The 27,139-nt window shown below is 40.8% G+C and overlaps 1 long non-coding RNA gene across 1 annotated transcript; it reads left to right on the top strand.

Moving 5' to 3' along the window:
* Positions 1-531: 531 nt before the first annotated feature.
* Positions 532-2,958, top strand: LOC135561912 (uncharacterized). The gene is made up of 2 exons (XR_010459789.1): positions 532-775; positions 1,497-2,958. It is a non-coding gene; the product is annotated as an uncharacterized LOC135561912 (long non-coding RNA).
* Positions 2,959-27,139: the final 24,181 nt, after the last annotated feature.

The following is a 27,139-nucleotide window of genomic DNA, read 5'->3' as shown; positions in this document are numbered from 1 at the left end:
AATCAAATCAAATTTTATTGGTCACATACACATATTTAGCAGATGTTATTGTGGGTGTAGTGAAACGCTTGTGTTCCTAGCTCCAACAGTGCAGTAATATCTAACAATTCACAACAACACACACAAATCTAAAGAATTCACAACAACACACACAAATCAAAAGAATAGAGTTGAGAAATATATAAATATTAGGATGAGCAATGTTGGAATGGCGTTAACTGAAATACAGTAGAATATAATAAATACACATGAAATTAGCAAAGCAGTATGTAAACATTATTAAAGTGACTAGTGTTCCATTATTAAGTGACCAGTGATTCCATGTCTATAGGGCAGCAGCCTCTAAGGTGCAGGGTTGAGTAACCAGGTGGTAGCCGGCGAGTGATGAGTGTAATTTATTGGCTGATCCCGCCTGCCGAACTGTGTAGAATTATGTGATCCTTCCATAACCTAAAGGATGTCCCTCCCAGTTGACTACTTAAAAATGGTGAAAGTCCTCAATAGCGCTTGGGGGACTAGAGTCCTCTATCTATCTCTATGGATAGGGGGACAGGGAGACTGGATAGGCAGTTGGTTTTGGGGATTCGCACTGTTGACCCGACGTCACACTCGGCGGGGGTTATAAAAATCCCCTGAATTTATTCTGCAGTCATTCGCAGTGAGAAAAGCCATAGACAAGGCAGTCACACCGTACATAATTGGAACAGAGACAGCCAACAAAATGACGACCGTTTACATTGGATTCCTTCTCCTTGCCATGCTTTTTTCATCACAGGTAAGAGCGTTTCTTCTAACAAAACTCGTTGCATGTTTGATATTAAGTCTACTCAGTTTTCATTAGGATAACGTTACCTAAGTACTCATTCTGGAAAGTAAAGGCATTTCAACAGGTGCAACATTCAAAATGGCTATTCCGGGGTTTTTTACGGTTTCAATCTAAATGTTGGATTTACTTCATGTATTTTCTCATTGACAAACTAATGATGGCGCGGGTAATTGGCCTCCAGATATTTTCAGTTAGTCATTTAGAATATTTGGCGACCTAGTGTGCCATAATTTGAGTCAAGAGACATGACACCGTAATGCCTCCTTTCAGAAAGTCTTGACGTGAAATGACTTCAGATAGTCGCTCTCAAATGACATAAACCTATTTTCTCTCCCCTGCGAAATTCAACTGCAGGATATTGTCCGTCACCCTATAGGCCTAGACTAGGGAAACGCATTTCCCAAAAGGTGATGCCACTCAACACCAATAACATGCGTATTAATTTAAATACATTATGTTAAAACATATTGCCATAGGATTGTCTTATGCCACACCCATTTCTGTGTGCCTAAATCTAAACTTTACGCATGTGTTTTTGCTCTTTGAAATGAGTTGGACCGAAGTGATTAGCTGTATTGTCCCTATTGTCAAATGTTTCAGGTTAACTTTTTATGTTTCTCCCATCTGGCCAATGCCCAGTCAGTGACGTGCCCCTCTGCTCTTGTTTTAGGTCCATGCGCAAAACACTACCACACAGTCCCTTCCTACGAATGTGACCAAAGCTGACTTCACGAGTTCCTCGATGCTCAACGTCAGTACCACGAACGTCAGTACCACGAACGTCAGTAACGAACGTCAGTACCACGAACGTCAGTACCACGAACGTCAGTACCACGAACGTCAGTACCACGAACGTCTCCATTCCTCAAGGAGCCAGTGTGACCTTGCAGTCCAGTGCATTCACGCTCCTCATCCCTGTGGTGGGCTCGCTCCTACAGGGCTGCTTCTAGAGGGTTCATCTGCACTGAACAAAAGCCAAGACTAACATCGGCAGCCTAGATGTGCAAATGTTTTACAAAGAGCACATTCATTCTCGGAAGGTAGCCATTTGCGCACCTAAGCTGTGGGATTCGGTGGCACGGGCAAAAACACTTTTCTTTGTGCTCGCACCTCCTGGCTGCTTCAAACCGTAGGCCTACACTCTGCTCACGGGCCCCAAGCCCATGGCTTGGCAACAAGCTGTCTCACTGCAGAATGGGACATTTGTCCATATACCTTTGCGGTTTAGGCATTAATTCACAAATGGGTAAGGTTTGGGATAGGGTTAAGTCATTTAAAGTGCCTAGCACTGGGATTGAACACAAGACTAATAAATGGTAATAGTGCTCACCGTTGCCCCTTGTGGCCAATTTTGAAGTAATCTCTGACATCCTGCTGACATCCTGCTTACCTGGAAAGATGTCTGATTTTGCAGTGGTTCTTTAGTGACCTGGCTGTTGCCTCCATGGAGGCAGGCCATGAGGCTCTATTAAACTCTATTCTTTGACTCAATATTGTGTAATTGCAGACCGCAATTCATGGGGTTTCTGGATATCAGGAGAAGCACATTGGTGCCTGCTTTTCCTGGTAAAACACCATGAATTTGTCAGTTCTGGTGTTGAGACAGTTTCTTGACATTTGTTTACATGGCAGGTAAGGATAATTAACGTGGCCGGTTAGGTGACTTGGTGTGCCAGGTTAGGAGAATGAGGTAAAGGGTTAGCTTTAGATACTGTTGTCCCCAACGTGAACTACATGACCACGGACCAGTGGTGCGCATCAATGGGTGTAACTTGATTTCAAGAAACGCCCTATCTGAAACGCCCCTACTCCTTTGCTTCACTTGGTCCCACTGTTCCTGATTTCAGACAGCAGAGTTTAACTTGTGTACATTTTGGCTGTGCTTGGGGAAATCGGCAACTGTTTGAGGTGCATTGGAAAATAACAGCCTATTTGTCTGATCTGTGGCACTTATGTCCTTAACAGTGCTATTCTTAATCCTGCAACTGCAATGGACACTTTGTCAGAGGCTTGATGTAGCCTACACTTGTGATAAACTTATAGAATTTTATATTGTAAACATGTGACTTATGTAAGTCAGTGATGCTTTTAGATCTCTTTGTATGTCAGGTTCAATAAAGCTTTGAAATGTATTTGTCATGATTAATATTTAATGTCCTTGTACAATAAAATCTGACATTTAATATAACTGACTTATCCTGTCAATTCCAAAGCTTGGCATTCATTGGCTTTTCCGTCTGTCTTACAAATCCAATGCAGAAGGTCTTTCTCAAATGACTGGTTAACAATTGTGTGCCTTACAGAGTTTTCTATTGGCTGCTTAGCAAAGGGCAATAATTTTTGCTAGAACTGTTGGGGAAAAATCTGTTAATGGGTCACCACAGAAATCCATGCAGTCTTCAAATGGCACTTATACCAACTTCTGTGGCAAGGCGTAACATTGGGAAGTATTCAGACCCCTTGACTTAAACAAGTTAGACTTATAAAATTCATTAAATAGTTTGGATACTCTACACTTGGTTTGACTGTCAACGATGTGAAAACGGGTTTAGACATTTTCTTTGCAACAAATCCCTTGCAATAGTATTTGCAATTGCGCTCTGGTGCATCCTGTTTCTACAACTTGGAGTCCACCTGTGGTATTGATTGGACATTATTTGGAAAAGGCACACCTAAGTTCCCACAGTTCACTGCATGTCAGAGCAAAAACCAACCATGAGGTTAAAGGAAATGTCTAGAGCTTTGAGGAAAGGATTGGGTCTAGGCACAGATCTGGGGAAGGTTACCAAAACATTCCTGCAGCATTGTAGTCCCACAGTGGCCTCCATTAAATGATAGTTTGGAGCCAAGGCTCTTCCTAGAGCTGGCTGCCTGGCCAAACTGAGAAACCTGGGGGAGAAGGGCCTTGGTCAGGGAGGTGACCAAGAACCTGATGATCACTCTGACCGCTCCAGTGTTCCTCTGGAGCTGGGCGATTCTTCCAGAAGGACAACCATCTCTGCAGCATTTCACCAATCAGGCCTTTTATGATGGGGGCCTGACAGAAGCCACTCTTCAGTAAAAGGCACATGACAGCCCTGTTGGAGTTTGCCAAACGGCACCAAAAGACATGGGAAACAAGATTCTGTGGTCTGAAACCAAGATTGAATGCAGTGTCACATCTGGAGAAACACTGGCTCCATCCATATAGTGAAGCATGGTGGTGGCAGCGTCAGGCTGTGGGGATGTTTTACAGCAGCACTGACTGGGAGACTAGTGAGGATCGAGGGAAAGATGAACAGAGCAAAGTACAGATATCCTTTATGAAAACCTGCTCAGGGCCTCAGACTGGGTCGAAGGTTCACCTTCAACAGTTCAACGACCCTAAGCACGCAGGAGTGGCTTCGGGACAAGTCTCAATGTCCTTGAGTGGCCCTGCCTGAGCCCGGACTTGAATCCGACCGAACAACTCTCCATCGTACCTGACAGAGCTTGAGAGGATCTTCAGAGAAGAATGGGAGAAACTTCCCAAATACAGGTGTGCTAAACTTTAGCGTCATACCCAAGGAGACTTGAGGCTGTAATCGCTGCCAAAAGTGCTTCAACAAAGTACAGAGTATAGGGTCTGAATACTTATGAAAATGTCATATATAGTTTTTTTTATACATTTGCAAACATTTATAAAAACCGGTTTTTGCTTTGTCTTTATCGGGGTATTGTGTGTAGATTGATGAGAAAACCCCCACAATTTTTGAAATAAGGCTGTAACGTAACAAAATGTTGAAAAAGTCAAGTAGTCTGAATACTTCCCCGAATGAACTGTATCTAGGCCTCCCAGTGGTTTGAGTTAAAAACTGGTTTGACTGTCCACCTTATGTCCTTATTTTAGCATTTGCCATTCAAGGGCAGCCATTTTTCAGCCATCTCAAACAATGTGACCAATTTAATTTGGTGGCCTACTTGGCACCACTTTCATGACTCTTAACATGCGTACTGGCTGTCTGCATTTTGTAAAGCAGGTTGTTTGTTGTTATGGATCTTGCCTGGAGGCAGAATTGAGCGATTTTCGGCTGCAAAGTCAAAATTGGCTACAGCGTAAAAATGTATGCAAACAAAAATGACCCCTCTGAATCAGAGAAGTGCGGGGGCTGCCATAATTGACATCCACATCTTTGGTGCCCGGGAAACAGTGGGTTAACTGCCATGCTCAGAGGCAGAATGACACATTTGCACCTTGTCAGCTCAGGGATTTGATCCAGGAACCTTTTGGTTACTGGCCCAACGGTCTAACCACTAGGCTACCTGCCAGACGTGTGGTAGTGTTGCCCAAGAAACAAAAAGATCACGTGTCAAGATGAAACACTGACAATTCTACATGAGCCTTGCTAACAGGGCCTGGTAAGTGAGGATCATCAAGCATCAGTGTTCCCTCTCAAAATCACTTTCATAGGCAAGTCCTCATTGCTCCCATTTTCTACAGTCTGCGCTTTGCATGCAGTCATTTTCTGAGGAAGGAATTTGCATTGATTTACATCCATTTGTCTTCATTTGCATCCCATCTCCTACCTGCATGCAGTAGCGGTGTTTTGGTAAAATCACTGGGGAAGCCAGTGACAACTAAAAGATACCAAAAACCATTTAGTCCAGTCACCATAAGCTAAATATGATGTGGCTGTCCATGGTTCTGATTTTTGTTTGCGTGTGTGTGCGTGTTCATGCAAGTAGAAAAACATGTTGACTCACCCTACTTGTAGAGAAATGCCAATGCCATCTTCCCCTCTTTCATGTTGACAAAATGATCTATCTCTTACAGTACACGCTTTTATTTTTTGTTGTCCTAGGCTACCTGGCTAAAATGCTTGCTCGCTAACCTAACATCCATTCATGGTTAACGTTAGCTAGTTAACATTAGCCTTCTACATCTAGCTACATATTGAACTTCCATTCTCTCAGGCCGGGGGCACAACAATGAATGAATGAATGGATCAGAGTTGCCGTTATAATCATTGGCCAGTACAGAGAATTAAGTAAACCCACAAGTCCAAATCCCTATCTCCATCTATGGCTAATTAAAGAAAGGGCCAATTTTAGCTAGCTGGCTGGCCACCGGAGGACAACAACACAACTAGTTGCAAACATTCACATTTTTCTGTCAATGACATATGCTCTCAATGGGATTGGATAGGAGTGACGCCAAATCCAAACTGGCTTCCCTAAACACTTTTTTTGGTGCGCCAGGACCATTCACATTTGAGCTCGCTCAGTTTAGCTCAATGCTGATTGGAAAATATTTGATACTTTTTTCGTCAAGGGAACCCAGATCCGCTGGCTTCCCTTGCTGTCAAAGCTATGGGCGTAAACAATGTCATACTCGTTTGGACCAGATAGATGGCTGAGACAGGGGCGCTGTTTCGCTCCCTCGGATGCTTTCTCCTGTGAGATACATTTAGCCTGAAGGAATATTATGAAACACAGAGAGACGAAAGATAAATTCTACATACGTATTTTTTTTATTAGTGAATTTTGGGGGGAAGCCTGGCTTCCCTTGGCATCCATGACTACATGCCACTGCCTGCATGGTGTTTACTGTTGTAGTTAGCATTGAGGTAAAGTAGGCTGTTTCTATAAACATCTATAAAAGAACAGCAGGAAAGCTCTCATACCTGTTGGTCTTACATGATGATTATGGCCTTAGCATTTTAGAAAGTCAACATGTGAAGTGAAACAAGTGTTAAGCGCAGTGATGTTGGAGGCTAGAAAACACAGACTAGATGAACTGGCAGGTGATATGTATAAAGGTCTTGTAAGTTATTATGAGTCTTTAAAAACTAACTTGGTGGTATCCAAGACAGATAAAACATTGAACTATGAAAATGTATGCACTCACTACTTTAAGTCGCTCTGGATAAGAGCGTCTGCTAAGTGTAAAAATGTAACCCTTATCCATGCACGTCACAGACCTGAGTGGTATACTATGAAGCAAGGTACAGTAGGGCTGTTGGCCAAGATGGCTGCTTGAACAGACGCTTTTTTACCGAGCTCCGTAGCAAACTTCAGAAAGATTGTGAAAATTGTTTAAAAAAAAAAAAGTTTAGTTATTATTATTTTTATTTGTTCAAGATATAAGACCTTTCCTGTGACTGGAATGATAATTGGATCATTTATTTCAGCATGTCCAGGCAAAGTAGTGACAAAAAAAGAAAGGACAAAGTTAGCCGTTCTATTGCTAATCAACAAGAGAGAAACGTGCTTATAGACAACTGCCATAACTACACTTGGCCTATGGATAATATCATGCTTTCGAATGCTGAAGATGATTCCCCTCTTTACCGGTTACTCCGTGCAAACCTCCACCCTCCAAAAAACCCAACATGAACTCTGATATCGTGGCTACCCTCTCCTTACTCATCAACTCCAGGTGTGACGCCATTGAGAAAATGGTAGGCGCGAACACCATGGTTATCGAAGGCTTGAAAAAGACTGTGGAGTTTGCATGTGGTGAAATTAATGATGTGAAAACGACGGTGACAAAAGTTGAAAAAATGTGGAAAGGGTGGAAAAGAATAACAATGTCTACCATAGATGTCTCACTGATCTGGAACAATACACAAGAAAATGGAACCTGAGACTCTACGGCTTGCCAGAGGTGGAGAATGAAGATGGAACCTGAGACTCTACGGCTTGCCAGAGGTGGAGAATGAAGATGTGCGAGGAGAGGCTATCCGTATCTGCCAAGGCTATCCGTATCTGCCGGCTTGCCTCGGCAAGAAGCAACAGCAAAGCGATTCAAGACCCAGGGGTATCATCATCCTATTCACTACCAGATTCTACAGGGATGCTGTCTGGAAAGCTGCTAGGAAGAACGCCTTCCTTCAGAGCCATGGTATGCGTTTCGCCGAGCATCTCAGCCCGGAGGACATAGAAAGAAGGAACAAGTTGTGGCCAACGATCAAGATAGCACGAAGTGAGGGGAAGGCTGCTTACTTCGTCGGAGGACGAGGTTTCATCAACGGTTCAGAAATCCATATGCCTCCCTAAAATCTCACCAGAAGGAACAGGTTGATGGTTTCAGCCATGGTATTCTCATTTTCCTTATGTGGTTTACCTAACAAGCATCAGGTGACTATTTTAAAGGAATACTCAGGTATTTCAATTCATTAGTTTGTTCTTGTATGACCAGAAGTCCTATTTTGTTTATAAACTTACGAAGAAGATTGAAAGTTGAATTTATGTTTTATATATACAGTAACTAAGATACTGTTTTAAATGGCATACAGGTCTGCTCTGACTTTACACGGTTATTGTTCTATTTAGTTATTAATACTTATTTCCAAAGAAGGTCTTAGGAACGTTTGTATGTAAAACATTTTGTTATTCAATTATTTTATGATCAGTTTTCATATGTACTTAAAATAGTAGGCACCCTTTTATTTAAATTATTATTTGTTTTATTTCTCAGAATAGTTCCTGATTACACTAAAGAGGGTTTTTAGTCTCTTTTACTACAAGAACCCTTGGTTTGGTCTTGAACATAATTTCCAGTTGAGTTGAATTTCAAAGGTTATGGAATAAGCTATTTTCACTTTAAATGGACTTAAATGGTGCAGATCTCGGTTCCTTATCGTTTACGTTCACTGCTCCTACATCTTTGACTCATCCTACTACAGTTTATACTTTTATATAATCTTTGTTGTTTTGTCTTTGTCTATATTATCTCTTAATGCTAGGGGGTTACGAAACAGTGTGAAGCGCAAGGCCTTATTTTTATTTGCTAAACAATTTCGAACAGATTTTTGCTTTTTTCAAGAGTCTCACTCAATTTCTGCTGATGCCAACTTCTGGAGGTCACAGTGGGGCAACGATATTTGGCTCTCCCATGGATCTGAACGCTCCGCCGGTGTCACTACAATGAACAATACCTTTGGTGGTAATATTCTACACTCGGAATGTGACCCCTTTGGTCACTTTATTTGTCTTGTGATCAGTTACAATGACATTACACTCATTACTGTAAACTTCTACGGGTACAACACCAAACATGAGAATGATGAGTTGCTTGAATCTATAGAGAAACATATACTTCATTGGTTATCTAAATTTCCCAATTCGTTATTATTGATAGGAGGGGACTTTAACATTACAATAGATAATTCAACTGATAGATGGCCCCCAGATAGGCCAACCAATCAGAATTTGGGTTTAATACTTTTTATGGAAAAGTTTGATCTTACTGATATATGGAGAGAGAGGTTTCCGGCCGAAAGATCATTCACTTGGAGTAACAAAACAGGCTCCAGACAATCCATAATAGATTTTTGGCTTATATCCAAATGTATTGATAGTGAGTGTGTTACTACAAATATTTGTACTACTCCCCTCACAGACCATAAGGCTATTTACATTGATATCAAAATATTTACCCCTGATACGAACCTTGGTAGAGCATCCTCCTGGAAGCTAAATAGCTCATTATTAAATAATGATATAGTTACATTTGAGGTTAAAGATCTGCTCTCACACTTTTGGGAAAGGGCTTGTGAAGAAAAATCTTATTGCAAGAACTGGGAGCTCTTTAAATTTGAGGTGTCCAAATATCTTAGAAAATATGGTAGTAATCTTGCTAAGACCAGAAGAGCTGAGGAGGAAAAGGTGATCATTAAGATAATTTCCCTTTCTCAGAGGTCCCCAGCCGACCTCTTGGGGGAGGAGAAGATGGAACTAATTGAGTTACAAAATAAACTGGATAATATATATAAATTAAAAGCAGAAGGAGCCTTTATTAGATCTAGGAAAAAATGGATTGAGGAGGGAGAACAGAATTCATCCTATTTCTTTAGACTTGAGAAATTTCACTCTAAAAATAACACTATCCATAAGTTAAACATTGATGGTGTTATTACAGATGACCAAAAATTAATCGCTAAATACTGCAGCAATTTTTACAGAAAATTGTATAGCTCTACGTACTGTCAGGAGTCCACAGATATGTTTTTTAACTCACTGAATAATGTTCACTCTATCAGTGATATAGAATCTAAACAGTGTGATGAACCCATCAAAGTTGAAGAGATTATAGAGTCTATCAAACATCTAAAGAACAATAAATCACCAGGTGTTGATGGAATTACATCAGAATTTTACAAATTATTTTCTGAACAAGTAGCTCCCTTCCTATTTGAAGTCTTTTTAGAGAGTATTAAAAACAATGTTCTCCCTCCTACAATGAGTCAGGGGTTAATAACACTGATACCTAAAGCCTAAAAAATAAGTGCTGCTCATCGATACCTGCCGTCCAATTTGTCTTCTTAATAATGACTATAAGATATTAGCCTCACTACTTGCAAAAAGAATTAACGAAGTTCTGGATGCAATCATTGATGAAACACAGTCTGGCTTCATGAGGAACAGACATATTTCTAACAATGTCAGACTAGTATTAGACATACTTGACTACTCAGACCTAATAACTGAGGATAGCTTCATATTATTTTTAGATTTTTATAAAGCATTTGACACAGTAGAGCATCAGTTTCTCTTCCACTCCCTTGAGAGACTTGGCCTTGGGGATTTTTTCTGTAAGGCTATTAAGACTCTCTATGCAAATGGTAACAGCTCTATCAAATTGAAATATGGCACCTCACCTAGATTTGAGTTAAAGAGAGGAATTAGGCAAGGTTGTCCTATCTCTCCGTATCTGTTTTTATTAATCACCCAACTTCTTGCAAATTCTTTAAATAATAGTCCTGTACAAGGTATTTCCATAGCTGGTAAAGAAATTATTATAAGCCAGCTGGCTGACGATACTACACTTTTTCTGAAAGACGCTAACAAATTCCCATATCGATCAATGTGATACAATCCTTTTCCAAAGCGTCTGGTCTATATCTTAACATTAAGAAATGTGAACTCATGGCTGTCAAAGATTGTGTGACACCTTCATATTATGGTATTCCAGTAAAAGAAGAACTTACATATTTAGGCATAACCATTACAAAGGATCAGAAGTCTAGAGGCTTACTAAATTTTAACCCTCTTATTAAAAAAACCCAGAAGAAACTAAATCAATGGCTACAGAGGGACTTATCTTTAAAAGGTAGAGTCCTAATAACCAAGGCTGAAGGTATCTCTAGACTAACATATGGTGCTCTATCTTTATATCTTGACCGTAAAATAAGCAAGGAGATAGACCAGATGCTTTTCAACTTTCTTTGGAGAAACCGTACCCATTACATTAGGAAAACTGTTGTAATGAACACTTATGAGAATGGTGGACTGAATTTTCTGGACTTTACTACTTTAAATAATACTTTCAAGATCAATTGGATAAAACAATTCCTAAGAAGACCCACTTCTATCTGGAATTTTATTCCTCATCATGTCTTCTCTACTTTTGGTGGCCTTAACTTCATGTTGTTTTGCAATTATAATATTGACAAAGTTCCAGTGAAACTTTCTGCTTTTCATCGGCAGGTTTTCTTGTCATGGTCCTTAATTTATAAACACAATTTTTCTCCACACAGATATTATATATGGAATAATGGGGATATATTGTATAAAAATACCTCTCTGTTTTTAGAATATTGGTTCAGAAATAATATCCTATTGGTGAGCCAACTGGTAAATGCAGAGGGTCTTTTACTCAGTTATAAAGAATTCTTATCACTTTACAAGGTCCCTGTAACACCTAAAGATTTTGCAATTGTTTTAGATGCCATTCCCTCAGGTGTTGCTATGTTATTCAGGAACATGTCAAGACCTGACCCTCAGAGCCTACCTTCTGTTGACCCTGTTGACTCATCAGTAGGAAAGATTTGTTTCTCTTTTGGTCCATTCAACAACAGAGCGATACGATCCTTGTTTCAGCAGGATGTTGTATCTATACCTTATGTCATGCCTTATTGGAATGGATTTATTGATAATATCTGTTGGAAAAAAGTTTGGATGTTGCCACAAACATACCTACTTGTTAACAAAATTAAGGAAGTTTCCTTTAAAATTATTCATAAATATTATCCTGCCAACCACTATATGAAGAAGTTTAAGGAAAACATCAACTCAAATTGTTCCTTTTGTAATGACCACCCAGAAACAGTTGTGCATCTTTTTTGGCATTGTATGCATGTAAGAAAACTGTGGCAAGACATCAGTAGGTTTATAATTGAACACATTTATGAAGATTTTACACTATTGTGGAGAGATGTACTGTTTGGATTCTTTACATACAATAGAAATAAGCGGAATCATTTTTATGTAATTAATTTCATTATTCTTTTGGCCAAATTTCATATACACAAATGTAAATTTACAAACAGAAAACCACATTTTCGTACCCTACAAAAAGAAATTGAACTGTATTTTAAGACGGTTAAATGCTCTACTAACAAAAAAGCTGTTAGAATTGTAAGTATATGCATGTCCCTTAAGGTCCTTGTGTAATTGTAATGTGATATTGTACCCCCTAGCTCGATTGTCCATTGTTTGTAATCTATGTATGCTTGTGTTCCCTCATGTGCTTTATGTATTGATTTGTTGTTAATAAAATACAATAAAAAAAATAAATTAAAAAAAAGCAAGGTACAGTAGATCTATTCAGGCTTTTATAAAGCAAGCTAGCTTCAGTTAGCATCACATTCCCGCTCAGGCTATATCCGTATTACGGAGGTGGATATTGAACGTGCACCCACCGCTTACTCGAGCCTGCTCGAGCTGGGTTCGTAACTGCACGTTCATGTTGCACATGGCTATTCTAATGCCGAACATTGAGACAATGCTGAACCATCATTCCATGGGTGAGTCAGTGCCACATTTTCTTTTGTGCCAAAATCAAAAAGTTATCTTGCAAATTCAGCAGGCTATGGTGTGAAATAGGGTGTTAGAAGTGCAGTCTTTCTTTTACTAGGTGTATCATTAATGCCATCTTTAATGCCATCAAATCAATACTTTATCCAGCCAGGTCACCCGTGATACAAATCATTATTCGACGACCATCCATGTCTGAGGACGCCGGGAGATGATGTAGAAACCGGCCACTAGGGGCAACAGTGAGCACTGGTACCGTCAAATAGGTTTCAGTTTTGCTAGGGCATTGTGGACAGGGATGACAGATGGGCATCTACCTCTGATTCGAAAGGTTGCATGTTCAATTCCAGCAATACAACATTTTGTTTTAAGCCTATCCCAAACCTTAACCATTTGGAGTTCATGCCTAACCTTAAGATTTCTGAATTAATGCCTAAACTTAACCTTAAACCTTTCGAAATTTGACATTTGCAACAACTTTTAAATTTGACTTTTGATAAACATGGATGAATATCTAATTCTGACGTGAGACAGAGCTAGCTGGCTTTATCAATGCAGGAGCACCTTTCCCCCCCCACTCCTATAGATCAAATAATTGTATTAGGTCATGCAAAAGTTTTACTCTGGTGAATTTTCAAATGCAATCTGTCATTACTAAATGTGTAATGTGATAGGTATTTTAACATGACTATTTTAACACAAAAAACATTTGTTTAATAAAATATTTAATAAGTCATCTTCCTCAAGTGAAGGGGATGATATCTTTGCGAGAGGAAGATAATCTGAATGAATGTGTCCTCAACTGGCAGCTCAGACACTTGAATCAATGGATCAATGAAGTTAGCCTGTCCCAGAGTAGGTTAGTTCTGATGGATTCATTGCCATAGAAATGTACCTGGCTTAAAGGTGAGCCACATTCGTGTGACCGGTTATCCTGAGTTGAACTCAGAGTTGACCAAAGTTACCTCAGTAAATCCTCAACCTAATTCATAGTAGAGGGCTCAGTTCCACTCACTTGAACATGTGTTACTGTGCCTCAGTGGTGCAACATTATCACTTCTTTACCACTCTGTGGTGTGAAAACAAACAGCAATTGGAGGCTTGAACCAAACGCCTGACAACTTTTCATTATTTGAAAGGCTAGGATGGAGCATTAGAACCAGTGTGAACCAGATTTGCTTTTGTGGGCATGTTGGGGAGGTAAACCATTCTGAAAGGTCAACTGATAGGATCAGGGAGCAAACAACAACCATGATTCCCATGCAATTAAAATGCACGACCCAGTGAAATGCTTTAACATAAAAAGCCATCAATCACTTCCTATAGAATGCTACGTGCCTCTTCATTTTACTGAAGGTATGTCCACATAAGCATAAATCACGCATCATTTTATGGTTGTTATTAGAATCCCCATTCGCCAACGCCAGTGGTGACAGCTAGTCTTCCTGGGGTCCCATCACATTTAAAAAAAAATACAGACAAAAAGACTACAATTTACATACATACACAGCTGAAGTCGAAAGTTTACATACACCTTAGCCAAATACATTTAAACTCTGTTTCACAATTCCTGACATTAAATCCTAGTAAACATTCCCTGTCTTAGGTCAGTTAGGATCACCACTTTATTTTAAGAATGTGAAGTGTCAGAATAATAGTAGAGAGAATGATTTATTTCATCTTTTATTTATTTCATCACATTCCCAGTGGGTCAGAAGTTTACATACACTCAATTAGTATTTGGTAGCATTGCCTTTAAATTGTTTAAACTTGGGTCAAATGTTTCAGGTAGCCTTCCAAAAGCTTCCCACAATAAGTTGGGTGAATTTACTTGTTTCCTCCAGTATCTTCACAAGGTCCTTTGCTGTTGTTCTGGGATTGATTTGCACTATTCGCACCAAATTACGTTAATCTCTAGGAGACAGAACGCATCTCCTTCCTGAGCAGTATGGCAGCTGCGTGGTCTCATCGTGTTTATACTGGTGTACTATTGTTTGTACAGATGAACGTGGTAACTTCAGGGATTTGGAAATTGCTCCCAAGGATGAACCAGACTTGTGGAGGTCTACAAATTTTCTTCTGAGGTCTTGGCTGATTTCTTTTGATTTTCCCATGATGTCAAGCAAAGAGGCACTGAGTTTGAAGGTAAGCCTTGAAATACATCCACAGGTACACCTCCAATGGACTCAAATTATGTCAATTAGCCTATTAGAAGCTTCTAAAGCCATGACATCATTTTCTGGAATTTTCTAAGCTGTTTAAAGGCACAGTCAACATAGTGTATGTCAACTTCTGACCCACTGGAATTGTGATACTGTAATGTAAGTCGCTCTGGATAAGAGCGTCTGCTAAATGACTTAAATGTAATGTAATGTTATAAGTGAAATAATCTGTCTGTAAACAATTGTTGGAAAAATGACTTGTGTCATGCACAAAGTAGATGTCCTAACCGACTTGCCAAAACTATAGTTTGTTAATTAACAAGAAATTTGTGGAGTGGTTGAAAAACGAGTTTCAATGACTCCAACCCAAGTGTATGCAAACCTCCGACTTCAACTGTGTATTGTGTTATATGCATAAAGAATAACAATATATATGTGTGTGTGTGTGTCAGGGTTTCCACTCATGGTGATTAGAATGCCAGAAATTACATTTAGATTATGGTAATTCATATTAACAGAACATGCAACGATGTGCGGCCCTTCTTACCTAATTCTGATGTGCACTTTGAAGATGCCAACAAGACGAGTAACAAACAGGAAAAATCACTAGCCTATGATAATCTGCTATCCTCCATAGTAGAAAAGTTGATCTATTCTATTGTAAAAAAAAAAAAAAAGAAGAAGAAAAAAAAAAAGTGAGCCTCAACCTCAACCTCCCATCCCATCCCATCCCATCCCATCCCATCCCATCCCATCCCATCCCATCCCATCCCATCCCATCCCATCCCATCCCATCCCATCCCATCCCATTCCATCCCATTCCCACAACCCCACCCAGCTAACATGTCTCCATCCAACCCACAGCCCTCCTGAAAATCATGTTTCCCACCCCTTTCCAACCACCTCTAGCAACTAGGGTTGCTCATCAGTCACCCATGGTCACCCACCATGGATGCCCTTTGGGTGGTGGACCATTCTTGACACAGGAAACGGTTGAGCTTGAAAACCCCAACAACATTGCTTACTAACATACCCTGTTCAAAGTCACTTAAATCTTTTGTCTTGCCCATTCACCCTCTGAATGGCACACGTACACAATCCATTCTCAATTGTCTCAAGGCTTAAAAACAATTGTTTAACCTGTCTCCTTCCATTCATCTACACTGTTTCACCTGGTCAGTCTATGTCATGGAGAGAGCAGGTGTTCTTATTGTTTTGTACACAAAGTGTATATTGTTTTTTTTTGTATGTGTTGTGCTTTAGCTGAGATTATTCTTTACAGGGTCAAGTATATTTGTCCAGGCCTCAATTGTTCCTTGACTAGCACCATTCATTCTCGCTGTTGATAATTCTAATAACTCTGAACGAAACAGAGCAGGCATTACCTGTTATTATGGCTGAGGGATTGGCATATAGTATTTTAAACATATGAATGAAATTGTAGCCCCGCCCCATATGTTCCAAAACTGGACAAAGATATGACCATTCTAGTCTATCAAAAGCTTTTTCTGCGTTGAGAGACAGAACTGCCCAAGGAGCTTTGGTTTCTGATGAAGCGTGTAAGATATGTAATATCTTATCTGAGGATAATCGTTTTTTAACAAACTCGCTTTGGTTCGGATGTACCAATTTGGGTATGCATGTTTTGAGACGGGAGGACGGAAGTTTTGAAAATAGTTTAATATCTGTGTTTATCAAAGTGAGAGCACTGGGTGGCATCCTTTTTAAAACAAAAGCCAAATTAGTGCAGTGTTTACATCCCTTTCAAATGAACCTTTGTGAACGGTGTGTTGATCATTTTAAGTAACAGTGGACCTACATTTTTAAATAGATAGTACCTCAGGAGGAATACCGTCACAACCAGGTGATTTTCATTTATTCCTGTTATCCAATGACCTTTTGAGTTCACAGAGAGACATTTGGGCTCTTAGCAAGCCAGCTTCCTCAGTAGAGAGAAGAGGAGATCTCATATCTTTTAAAAAGGACTAATTTTACATTTACTGTACATTTGACATTTTTGTCATTTTTATCCAGAGAGACTTACAGTTAGCGCATTCATCTTAAGATAGCTAGGTGGGGAAACCACATATCACAGGCATAGTAAGTACACATTTCCTCAAAGTAGTTACAATAATTACAATGTTTTTCTTTAATTATTAGGTATTTTATGCATGAATGATGGCTCACAGTTTGTTGTTGGTATTTCATGTTTGAGTTTGCTCACTTTGCCATTGAAATAGTCATTCAAATAATTGGTCATATCGAAAGGTTTTGTGATGAATGAGCCTTGAAAGATGAAGTTGAATTAGCATTTCTGCCCATCATTTCATGTAAAGTACTCCAAAGTGTTTTTCCAACATACAATTATATGATTTATCATAGTTCATAGACACAGTAAATATGAATGATGTCAATGTGAATATTACACATTGGCTTGAAGTTAGAATTCAGGTCTCAGTGAATAATAATATTTGTTTAACCCGGTTCCCAATATAAACTCAGCAAAAAAAGAAACATCCTTTCACTGTCAACTGCGTTTATTTTCAGCAAACTTAATGTGTAAATATTTGTATGACCACAACAAGATTCAACAACTGAGACATAAACTGAACAAGTTCCACAGACATGTGACTAACAGAAATGGAATAATGTGTCCCTGAACAAATGGGGGGTCAAAATCAAAAGTAATAGTAATAGTCAGTATCTGGTGTGGCCACCAGCTGCATTAACTACTGCAGTGCATCTCCTCATGGACTGCACCAGATTTGCCAGTTCATGCTGTGAGATGTTACCCCACTCTTCCACCAAGGCACATGCAAGTTCCCGGACATTTCTGGTTGGAATGGCCCTAACTCTCACCCGCCGATCCAACAGGTTCCAGACATGCTCAATGGGATTGACATCCGGGCTCTTCGCTGGCCACGGCAGAACACTGACATTCCTGTCTTGCAGGAAATTATGCACAGAACGAGCAGTATGGCTGGTGGCATTGTCATGCTGGAGGGTCATGTCAGAATGAGCCTGCAGGAAGGGTACCAAATGAGGGAGGAGGATGTCTTCCCTGTAACACACAGCGTTGAGATTGCCTGCAATAACAATAAGCTCAGTCCGATGATGTTGTGATACACCGCCTCAGACCGTGACGGACCCTCCACCTCCAAATTGATCCCGCTCCAGAGTACAGGCCTTGCTGTAACGCTCATTCCTTTGACAATAAACGCGAATCCGACCATCACTCCTGGTGAGACAAAACTATGAATTGTCAGTGAAGAGCACTTTTTGCCAGTCCTGTCTGTTCCAGCGACGGTGGGTTTGTGCCCATAGGCAACGTTGTTACCGGTGATGTCTAGTGAGGTCCTGCCTTACAACTGGCCTACAAGCCCTCAGTCCAGCCTCTCTCAGCCTATTGCGAACAGTCTGAGCACTGATGGAGGGATTGTGTGTTCCTGGTGTAACTCAGGCAGTTGTTGTTGCCAACTTGTACCTGTCCCGCAGGTGTGATGTTTGGATGTACCAATCATGTGCAGGTGTTGTTACACGCCACTGCGAGGACTTTCAGCTGTCTGTCCTGTCTCCCTGTAGCGCTCTCTTAGGCATCTCACAGTACGGACATTGCAATGTATTGCTCTGGCCACATCTGTAGTCCTTGTGTCTCCTTGCAGCATGCCTAAGGCACGTTCACGCAGATGACCAGGGACCCTGGGCATCTTTCTTTTGGTGTTTTCCAGAGTCAGTAGAAAGGCCTCTTTAGTGTCCTACGTTTTCATAACTGTGACCTTAATTGCCTACCGTCTGTAAGCTGTTAGTGTCTTAAGGACCATTCCACAGGTGCATGTTCATTAATTGTTTATGGTTCATTGAACAAACATGGAAAAAGTGTTTAAACCCTTTACAATGAAGATCTGGGAAGTAATTTGGATTTTTACGAATGATCTTTGAAAGACAGGGTCCTGAAAAAGGGATGTTTCTTTTTTTGCTGAGTTTATAAGCCATGTATTAATCAACATACTAAGGGTCTTGGTAAGGAAACTCTCCAAAAAGAGGCTTCTTTTTTTTCGTTCTTCAAATCCTCTGTCTGCAAAACTTTGAGAGGAGATGAGGTCTGATCTGGATTTTGTGTCAGTAATCCGCTCTTACCCTCAATCACATTTAGATGCTCAAGTTATGGTCACTGGGAGAGCTCACTGTAAGATGCACAGTCAGCAAGTGGGGCTCACATGTTAGTGTTTTCCTGTTGCTCTTGGTGACATAGGAGAAACAAAAACACCTCAATAATTTACATAGGCCGGTGTCGTGTCTTTGGCTATGCCGGATTAAGTGATATGACATGCTATTCTATAAATTCCTTTCTCTGTAATTAATATTACCTGATTGAGCTAATCATGTAAATGTAATTAACTAGAGAGTCGGGCACCACGAAATAATATTTATAGAGCTGTTATCTTCAGAATAAACTCTTAAAGACCTAGTAATATTTTACATCAATAGCAGTCAATATTAATCGTCATCTTAATTCAGTCTCATCTGAAAGTTGTAAATTCTTGGTTATCTGCACGAACCCTGGCTAACAAGTTGAATCAGCAATACAAAATTGGGTTTAATTATTTATTTACTAAATACATAACTAATCACACAGAATTACACATACACATATTTAAGTCATAACTTGATTACAAATTACGTCATAAAGGAAAACGTCCAAAGGGGCTGGATTTGAGTGAAAGAGCGGGAAGACTGAGGAACAAAGGGTGAAGCTGTGCTATCGTAAATACAGTATCTTATGCATTCTAAATTACCGCCCATTTGGTAAGCTGCGCTTCGGCAGGTTGGTGGTAGATGGAAGGCCGTGTTGCCCAACCGAGTCCTTTGTCCCTTGAAGAATGTCTCTGCTGGTAAATTGAATAAGTTGTAGTAACGTCGTTGTGTGGTAGACAGGATACTCTGTCTGTTCCTTCCTAACCCTCGTTTGCAGCGGCTGTTGCTAACTCAACGGCTAGGAGGTATCACTTCTGTAGTGAATAAGAGTTCAAAGTTTATACCATTCGCAACCAAAGCTCACGCTGATGTTGGCTTCGTTCTGTAGTTATTATCTGAACCATTCTGATATAGGACCGTCGTCCTCACATCCTCGGAACAGGAGGTTACATTGTCATCAAGGGCTTATATAGGAAGGGAGAGGAGGGCGTGTTTGAAAAGTTTTATAGCCCATGTCCCTTCACAGGGGCGGGCCACTGATTGAGCAGAGCCCTATCTTATGAAAACCCAAATCTCACATTTTAGAAGCTAAAATCACATTTCATCCCATCACGAATCATTTCATATTCAAACATTTAAATTGAACAACAATTCCATGTGAATCCGATAACTCTGATGTGTAGACTTTCCACTGTAGAGATTATGTAATCTTATCATTGATGAGAATGTCTCAGATGACAACCGAACTGACATCATATTCATTAAGTACCACCACATATGTTCAATTGGTCTGATTACCAGAATATAGTTCATTTCCCTCCACCTTCTGATGTTCCCAGAATCTCTATGTTAACCAAGGGTTTTGCAAATGTAACATCAGTAGGGTAGAGAGAGGAAAAAGGGGGGAAGAGGTATTTATGACTGTCATAAACCTACCCCCCAGGACAACGTCATGACACCGGTTAATAATTGAATGTGAGGAGACCCGTGTTTCCTCCAGTCACTACTTCCCTGGTTTGCCCCTCTGGACAGAACAAGGTCCCTTTTGGACCTGACCTGCACCCTCAAATACAGAAACAGCTACCCCATTTACAAATAAACACACATAAACACAGACACACACGCACCATGCATTCTGACCCCCAGTTTTCATCACTGTGGGAACTTCATCCCTCCCTGATTGCATAACAAAAGCCCCATTGTCCCTCCAAGGCTCCCATCTTATGTTTCAGAGGTAAACTCATTCGGGAGACGTGAAGAGAGGGTTTGGCCACTCTTTCACTATAGTCACCACTGCATGACCCCTTCAATCCAGTGTGTGTTCCACTCTCCTTAACCCGCAGACCCCCCCGCCCCCCACCTGAAACCTATAGAGAAACCTGAGTGGTGGTGTGGGGGGTTGTGGTTGGAAGGTGGAGAGTGGGGAAAGAGTAAAGGTTGGGGATTAAAAGCAAGTGAATGGAAGAGAGAGAAAAAGGGGAGGGGAAGGGGAATGGGGGCAGAGGAAGGGTGGAGGGGGTTCGAGAGATATGTTATCAGAGTGGGTAGAGGGCAGGTGAGGGCATATGGCCTGAGGGACACTATGTACTCTCACCACTTGACGAGAGATACGAGGATACAGGGTCCTTGAGCCAGAAATCCGCATTCCAGAAATCACCAGCGTCATCAAAAAGCTACAGTACTGTATGTTTGTCATGCACATTCTGTGATGATTTTGTCTATGTTGCTACAGTGCCTAGGGCTGTTATAGTGACCGTATTACTGGCACACTGGCGGTCACGAGTCATGACGGCAGTCAAAAGCCTACCTGGCTGGCATGAAAATGAACCACAGGAAAAGCTTCCTCTATTCACAATTTAAGTTAATAGATTTAAAAAATCCCCCCATTCCCCTGTCCCGAGACAGGTTCATGATAATGGTCCAGTCTAAATCAAAACAAATCTGGGGAAGGGTACCAAAACATTTCTGCAGCATTGTAGGTCCTCAAGAACACAGGGAGGTGACCAAGAACCCAATGATCTCTCTAACCTAGCTCCAGAGTTCCTCTGTGGAGATGGGAGAATATTCCAGAAGGACAACCATCTTTGCAGCACACCAACAATCAGGCCTTTATGGTAGAGTGGCCAGATGGATGCCACTCTTTAGTAAAAGGCACATGACAGCCCACTTGGAGTTTGCCAAAAGGCACCTATAGACACTCAGACCATGAGAAACAAGATTCTGTGGTCTGATGAAACCAAGATTGAACTCTTTGGCCTGAATGCCAAGCATCACATCTGGAGGAAACATGACACCATCCCTACGGTGAAGCCTGGTGGTGGCAGCATCATCCTGTGGGGATGATTTTCACCTTCAGAGAATGGGTGAAACTCTCCACAGGTGTGCCAAGCTTGTAGTGTCATACTCAAGAAGACTCAATGATGTAATTGCTGCTAAAGGTGCTTCAACAAAGTACTGAGTGAATGGTCTGAAAACTTATTTTTTAAACATTTAAGAAAAAATATCCATTTGCAAAAAAAAAGTTAAAACCTGTTTTTGCTTTGTTGTTATGGGGTATTGTGTGTAGATTGATGAGGGTAAAAAATAATTTAATCCATTTTAGAATAAGGCTGTAATGTAACAAAATGTGGAAAAAGTCAAGGGGTCTGAATACTTTTCGAATGCACTTTAGGAGGACCTGTTTGTTTGTTAACCTCTCAACACAGAATAGCCGCAGGTGCGCACTTCCTTTTAAATAGTTTGGAGAAAATATCCTTTCTATTTTATTCAGCAATGTTCAATTGTATTCTTCATACTATAATATAATAAAAAAACAATGTCACGGAATATCACGTAAATTTTGTCTGCTGTAAATTTTGTCTGCTAAATTAATTAGTATATCCCACAGCCATATGGAATAGGCATATCAGGGCCTAACATATGGACATCTCAGAGTATGCAAATTCTGTTCTTCTGAAATAGACTACATTTTCTCCTTATAATGTTTCTTTAGACCAGTCTAAAATAAATAAGTGATTCATTGTGATGGTATAATCTAGTAAATGGATTTACTAGACTTTTAAAAAATGTAGATGCTCCAAAGGTCTGCAACAGTGGCTTGTATGCAATGTGTGGAAGCCAGGAGATGCTAAATGTGTTTATTATCAAGGATATCTCCAGAGTGTGGTGTGGTCAGCCCAACGCATCATCGGGGGCACACTGCCTGCCCTCCAGGACATTTACAGCACTCAGTGTCAAAGGAAGGCCAAGAAGATCCTTTAGGACCTCAGCCACGGTCTGTTCACTATGCTTCCATTTAGCAGACAGACAGTATAGGTGTATCAGAACCAGGACCGAGAGACTGAGAAACAGCTTCTATCACCAGGGCATCAGACTGTTGAACCATCACTAGCACATACTCACTCTATGTCTGCGTTTAGACAGGTAGCCCAATTCTTATAATTGTTTTTCACTAATTGGTCTTTTGACCAATCAGATCAGCTCTGAAAGAGATCTTTTGTGAAAAGATCTGATGTGATTGGTCAAAAGACCAATTAGTGGAACACATATCAGCATTGAGCTGCCTGTGTAAACACTGAGTTTACAAAACATTAAGGACACCTGTTCTTTCCATGCCATAGACTGACCAAATCAAATCATATCAAATTTATTTATATAGCCCTTCGTACATCAGCTGATATCTCAAAGTGCTGTACAGAAACCCAGCCTAAAACCCCAAACAGCAAGCAATGCAGGTGTAGAAGCACGGTGGCTAGGAAAAACTCCCTAGAAAGGCCAAAACCTAGGAAGAAACCTAGAGAGGAACCAGGCTATGTGGGGTGGCCAGTCCTCTTCTGGCTGTGCCGGGTGGAGATTATAACAGAACATGGCCAAGATGTTCAAATGTTCATAAATGACCAGCATTGTCCAATAATAAGGCAGAACAGTTGAAACTGGAGCAAAAGCACGGCCAGGTGGACTGGGGACGGCAAGGAGTCATCATGTCAGGTAGTCCTGAGGCATAGTCCTAGGGTTCAGGTCCTCCGATAGAGAGAAAGAAAGAGAGAAAGAGAGAATTAGAGAGAGCACACTTAAATTCGCACAGGACACCGAATAGGACAGGAGAAGTACTCCAGATATAACAAACTGACCCTAGCCCCCCGACACATAAACTACTGCAGCATAAATACTGGAGGCTGAGACAGGAGGGGTCAGGAGACACTGTGGCCACGGCACAACCCAAGGGGGGGGGGGCCCAACCCAGACAGGAAGATCACATCAGTGACTCAACCAACTCAGGTGACGCACCCCTCCCAGGGACAGTATGAAAGAGCCCCAGTAAGCCAGGGACTCAGCCCCTGTAATAGGGTTAGAGGCAGAGAATCCCAATGGAAAGAGGGGAAACGGCCAGGCAGAGACAGCAAGAGTGGTTTGTTGCTCCAGAGCCTTTCCGTTCACCTTCCCACTCCTGGGCCAGACTACACTCAATCATATGACCCACTGAAGAGATGAGTCTTCAGTAAAGACTTAAAGGTTGAGACCGAGTTTGCGTCTCTTACATGGGTAGGCAGACCATTCCATAAAAATGGAGCTCTATAGGAGAAAGCCCTTTCTCCAGCTGTTTGCTTAGAAATTCTAGGGACAATTAGGAGGCCTGCGTCTTGTGACCGTAGCGTACGTGTAGGTATGTACTGCAGGACCAAATCAGAGAGATAGGTAGGAGCAAGCCCATGTAATGCTTTGTAGATTAGCAGTAAAACCTTGAAATCAGCCCTTGCCTTGACAGGAAGCCAGTGTAGGGAGGCTAGCACTGGAGTAATATGATCAAATTTTTTGGTTCTAGTCAGGATTCTAGCAGCCATATTTAGCACTAACTGAAGTTTATTTAGTGCTTTATCCGGGTAGCCGGAAAGTAGAGCATTGCAGTAGTCTAACCTAGAAGTGACAAAAGCATGGATTAATTTTTCTGCATCATTTTGGACAGAAAGTTTCTGATTTTTGCAATGTTACGTAGATGGAAAAAAGCTGTCCTTGAAACAGTCTTGATATGTTCTTCAAAAGAGAGATCAGGGTCCAGAGTAACGCTGAGGTCCTTCACAGTTTTATTTGAGACGACTGTACAACCATTAAGATTAATTGTCAGATTCAACAGAAGATCTCTTTGTTTCTTGGGACCTAGAACAAGCATCTCTGTTTTGTCCGAGTTTAAAAGTAGAAAGTTTGCAGCCATCCACTTCCTTGTCTGAAACACATGCTTCTAGCGAGGGCAATTTTGGGGCTTCACCATGTTTCATTGAAATGTACAGCTGTGTGTCATCCGCATAGCAGTGAAAGTTAACATTATGTTTTCGAATGACATCCCCAAGAGGTAAAATATATAGTGAAAACAATAGTGGTCCTAAAACGGAACCTTGAGGAACACCGAAATGTATAGTTGATTTGTCAGAGGACAAACCATTCACAGAGACAAACTGATATCTTTCTGACAGATAAGATCTAAACCAGGCCAGAACTTGTCCATGTAGACCAATTTGGGTTTCCAATCTCTCCAAAAGAATGTGGTGATCGATGGTATCAAAAGCAGCACTAAGGTCTAGGAGCACGAGGACAGATGCAGAGCCTCGATCTGATGCCATTAAAAGGTAATTTACCACCTTGACAAGTGCAGTCTCAGTGCTATGATGGGGTCCAAAACCAGACTGAAGCATTTCGTATACATTGTTTGTCTTCAGGAAGGCAGTGAGTTGCTGCGCAACAGCCTTTTCTAAAAAATTTGAGAGGAATGGAAGATTCGATATAGGACTGATAGTTTTTTATATTTTCTGAGTCAAGGTTTGGCTTTTTCAAGAGAGGCTTTATTACTGCCACTTTTAGTGAGTTTGGTACACATCCGATTGATAGAGAGACGTTTATTATGTTCAACATAGGAGGGCCAAGCACAGGAAGCAGCTCTTCCAGTAGTTTAGTTGGAATAGGGTCCAGAATACAGCTTGAAGGTTTAGAGGCCATGATTATTTTCATCATTGTGTCAAGAGATATAGTACTAAAACACTTGAGCGTCTCTCTTGATCCTAGGTCCTGGCAGAGTTGTGCAGACTCAGGACAACTGAGCTTTGAAGGAATACGCAGATTTAAAGAGGAGTCCGTAATTTGCTTTCTAATAATCATGATCTTTTCCTCAAAGAAGTTCATGAATTTATCACTGCTGAAGTGAAAGCCATCCTCTCTTGGGGAATGCTGCTTTTTAGTTAGCTTTGCGACAGTATCAAAAAGGAATTTCGGATTGTTCTTATTTTCCTCAATTAAGTTAGAAAAATAGGATGAACGAGCAGCAGTAAGGGCTCTTCGGTACTGCACGGTAATGTCTTTCCAAGCTAGTCGGAAGACTTCCAGTTTGGTGTGGCGCCATTTTCGTTCCAATTTTGCAGTTTGGTGAATCCAAGTGAAAACCATGATCCCTTATTGATGTCACTTGTTAAATCCACTTCAATCAGTGTTGATGAAGAGGAGGAGACAGGTTAAAGGATGTTTAAGCCTTGAGACAATTGAGACATGCATTGTGTATGTGTGTCATTCAGAGGGTGAATGGGAACGGGGTATTGTAGTAGGTGCCAGGTGCACCGATTTTTGTCAAAAACTGCAAAGCTGCTTGGATTTTCACTCTCAATAGTAGAGTTCATGCCCCGAGATACTCAGTGTATCTGCTTTGGATTGTTATTTCTTGATTTCTTGTTTACATTTTAAAATATTATTTGTGTATTTATTTTGTATTTGCAAGACATTCTACTGCACTGTTGGAGTTAGTAAAATAAGCATTTCGCTGCACCTGTTGTAACACCTGCAAATCTGTGTACGTGACCAATAAACATTGATTTGGTTCATACAGTACATTTAGTAGAAAAACAGTGGGCTTGCTTTGTAAGTCATACATATCCCAGCATAAAGGTTATTGAATTTCAAGGACCTTCCAAAAATCACAAACCGTATCCTTGGAAAAGGATTACGCTGACGTTATGTCACTATTCAATCAGGCTAAAAGCACTCTAGATCTTTTAAACACATACTTTAGGCATAATGTCAATGAGTTGCTGTGTAACAGTGACTGGTCAGAGTCAATATAATAGCAGTTTTCCCCTGATGTTCTCCTGTTCTCATTCAGTAGCTTCTACGGAGACATCATTATGAAACGTTTTTAAATGATTACTGATTGTTCAGGCAAATAACATGAAGGACAGTGGCTTACAACAACAGTCAGGCAAAAGGGAGAGGTAATTTGACTATTAAATGTACATGATATAGGGGTGTGGATATTCCTTTCTCAAGAACAGAACAATACAAAAACAGAATTATACACAGTAGGTCTCTACACTACATGACCAAAAGTATGTGGACACCTGCTTGTTGAACATCTCATTCCAAAATAATGTGCATTAATATGGAGTTGGTCCGCCCTTTGCTGTCCACTCTTCTGGGAAGGCTTTCCACTAGATTGGAACATTGCTGCGGGGAATTGCTTCAATTCAGCCACAACAGCATTAGTGAGGTCGGGCCCTGATGTTGAAGTGATTAGGCCTTGCTGACAGTCAGCATTCCAATTCATCCCAAAGGTGTTCGATGGAGTTGAGGTCAGGGCTCTGTGCAGGCCAGTCAAGTTCTTCCACCATTTCTGTATGGACCTCGCTTTGTGCACAGGGGCATT

This window comes from Oncorhynchus nerka, linkage group LG18 (genome assembly GCF_034236695.1).
Source record: "Oncorhynchus nerka isolate Pitt River linkage group LG18, Oner_Uvic_2.0, whole genome shotgun sequence".
NCBI lineage: Eukaryota > Metazoa > Chordata > Actinopteri > Salmoniformes > Salmonidae > Oncorhynchus > Oncorhynchus nerka.
Note: the sequence above shows the minus strand (reverse complement) of the source record. Positions and strands in the feature narration are given on the sequence as shown.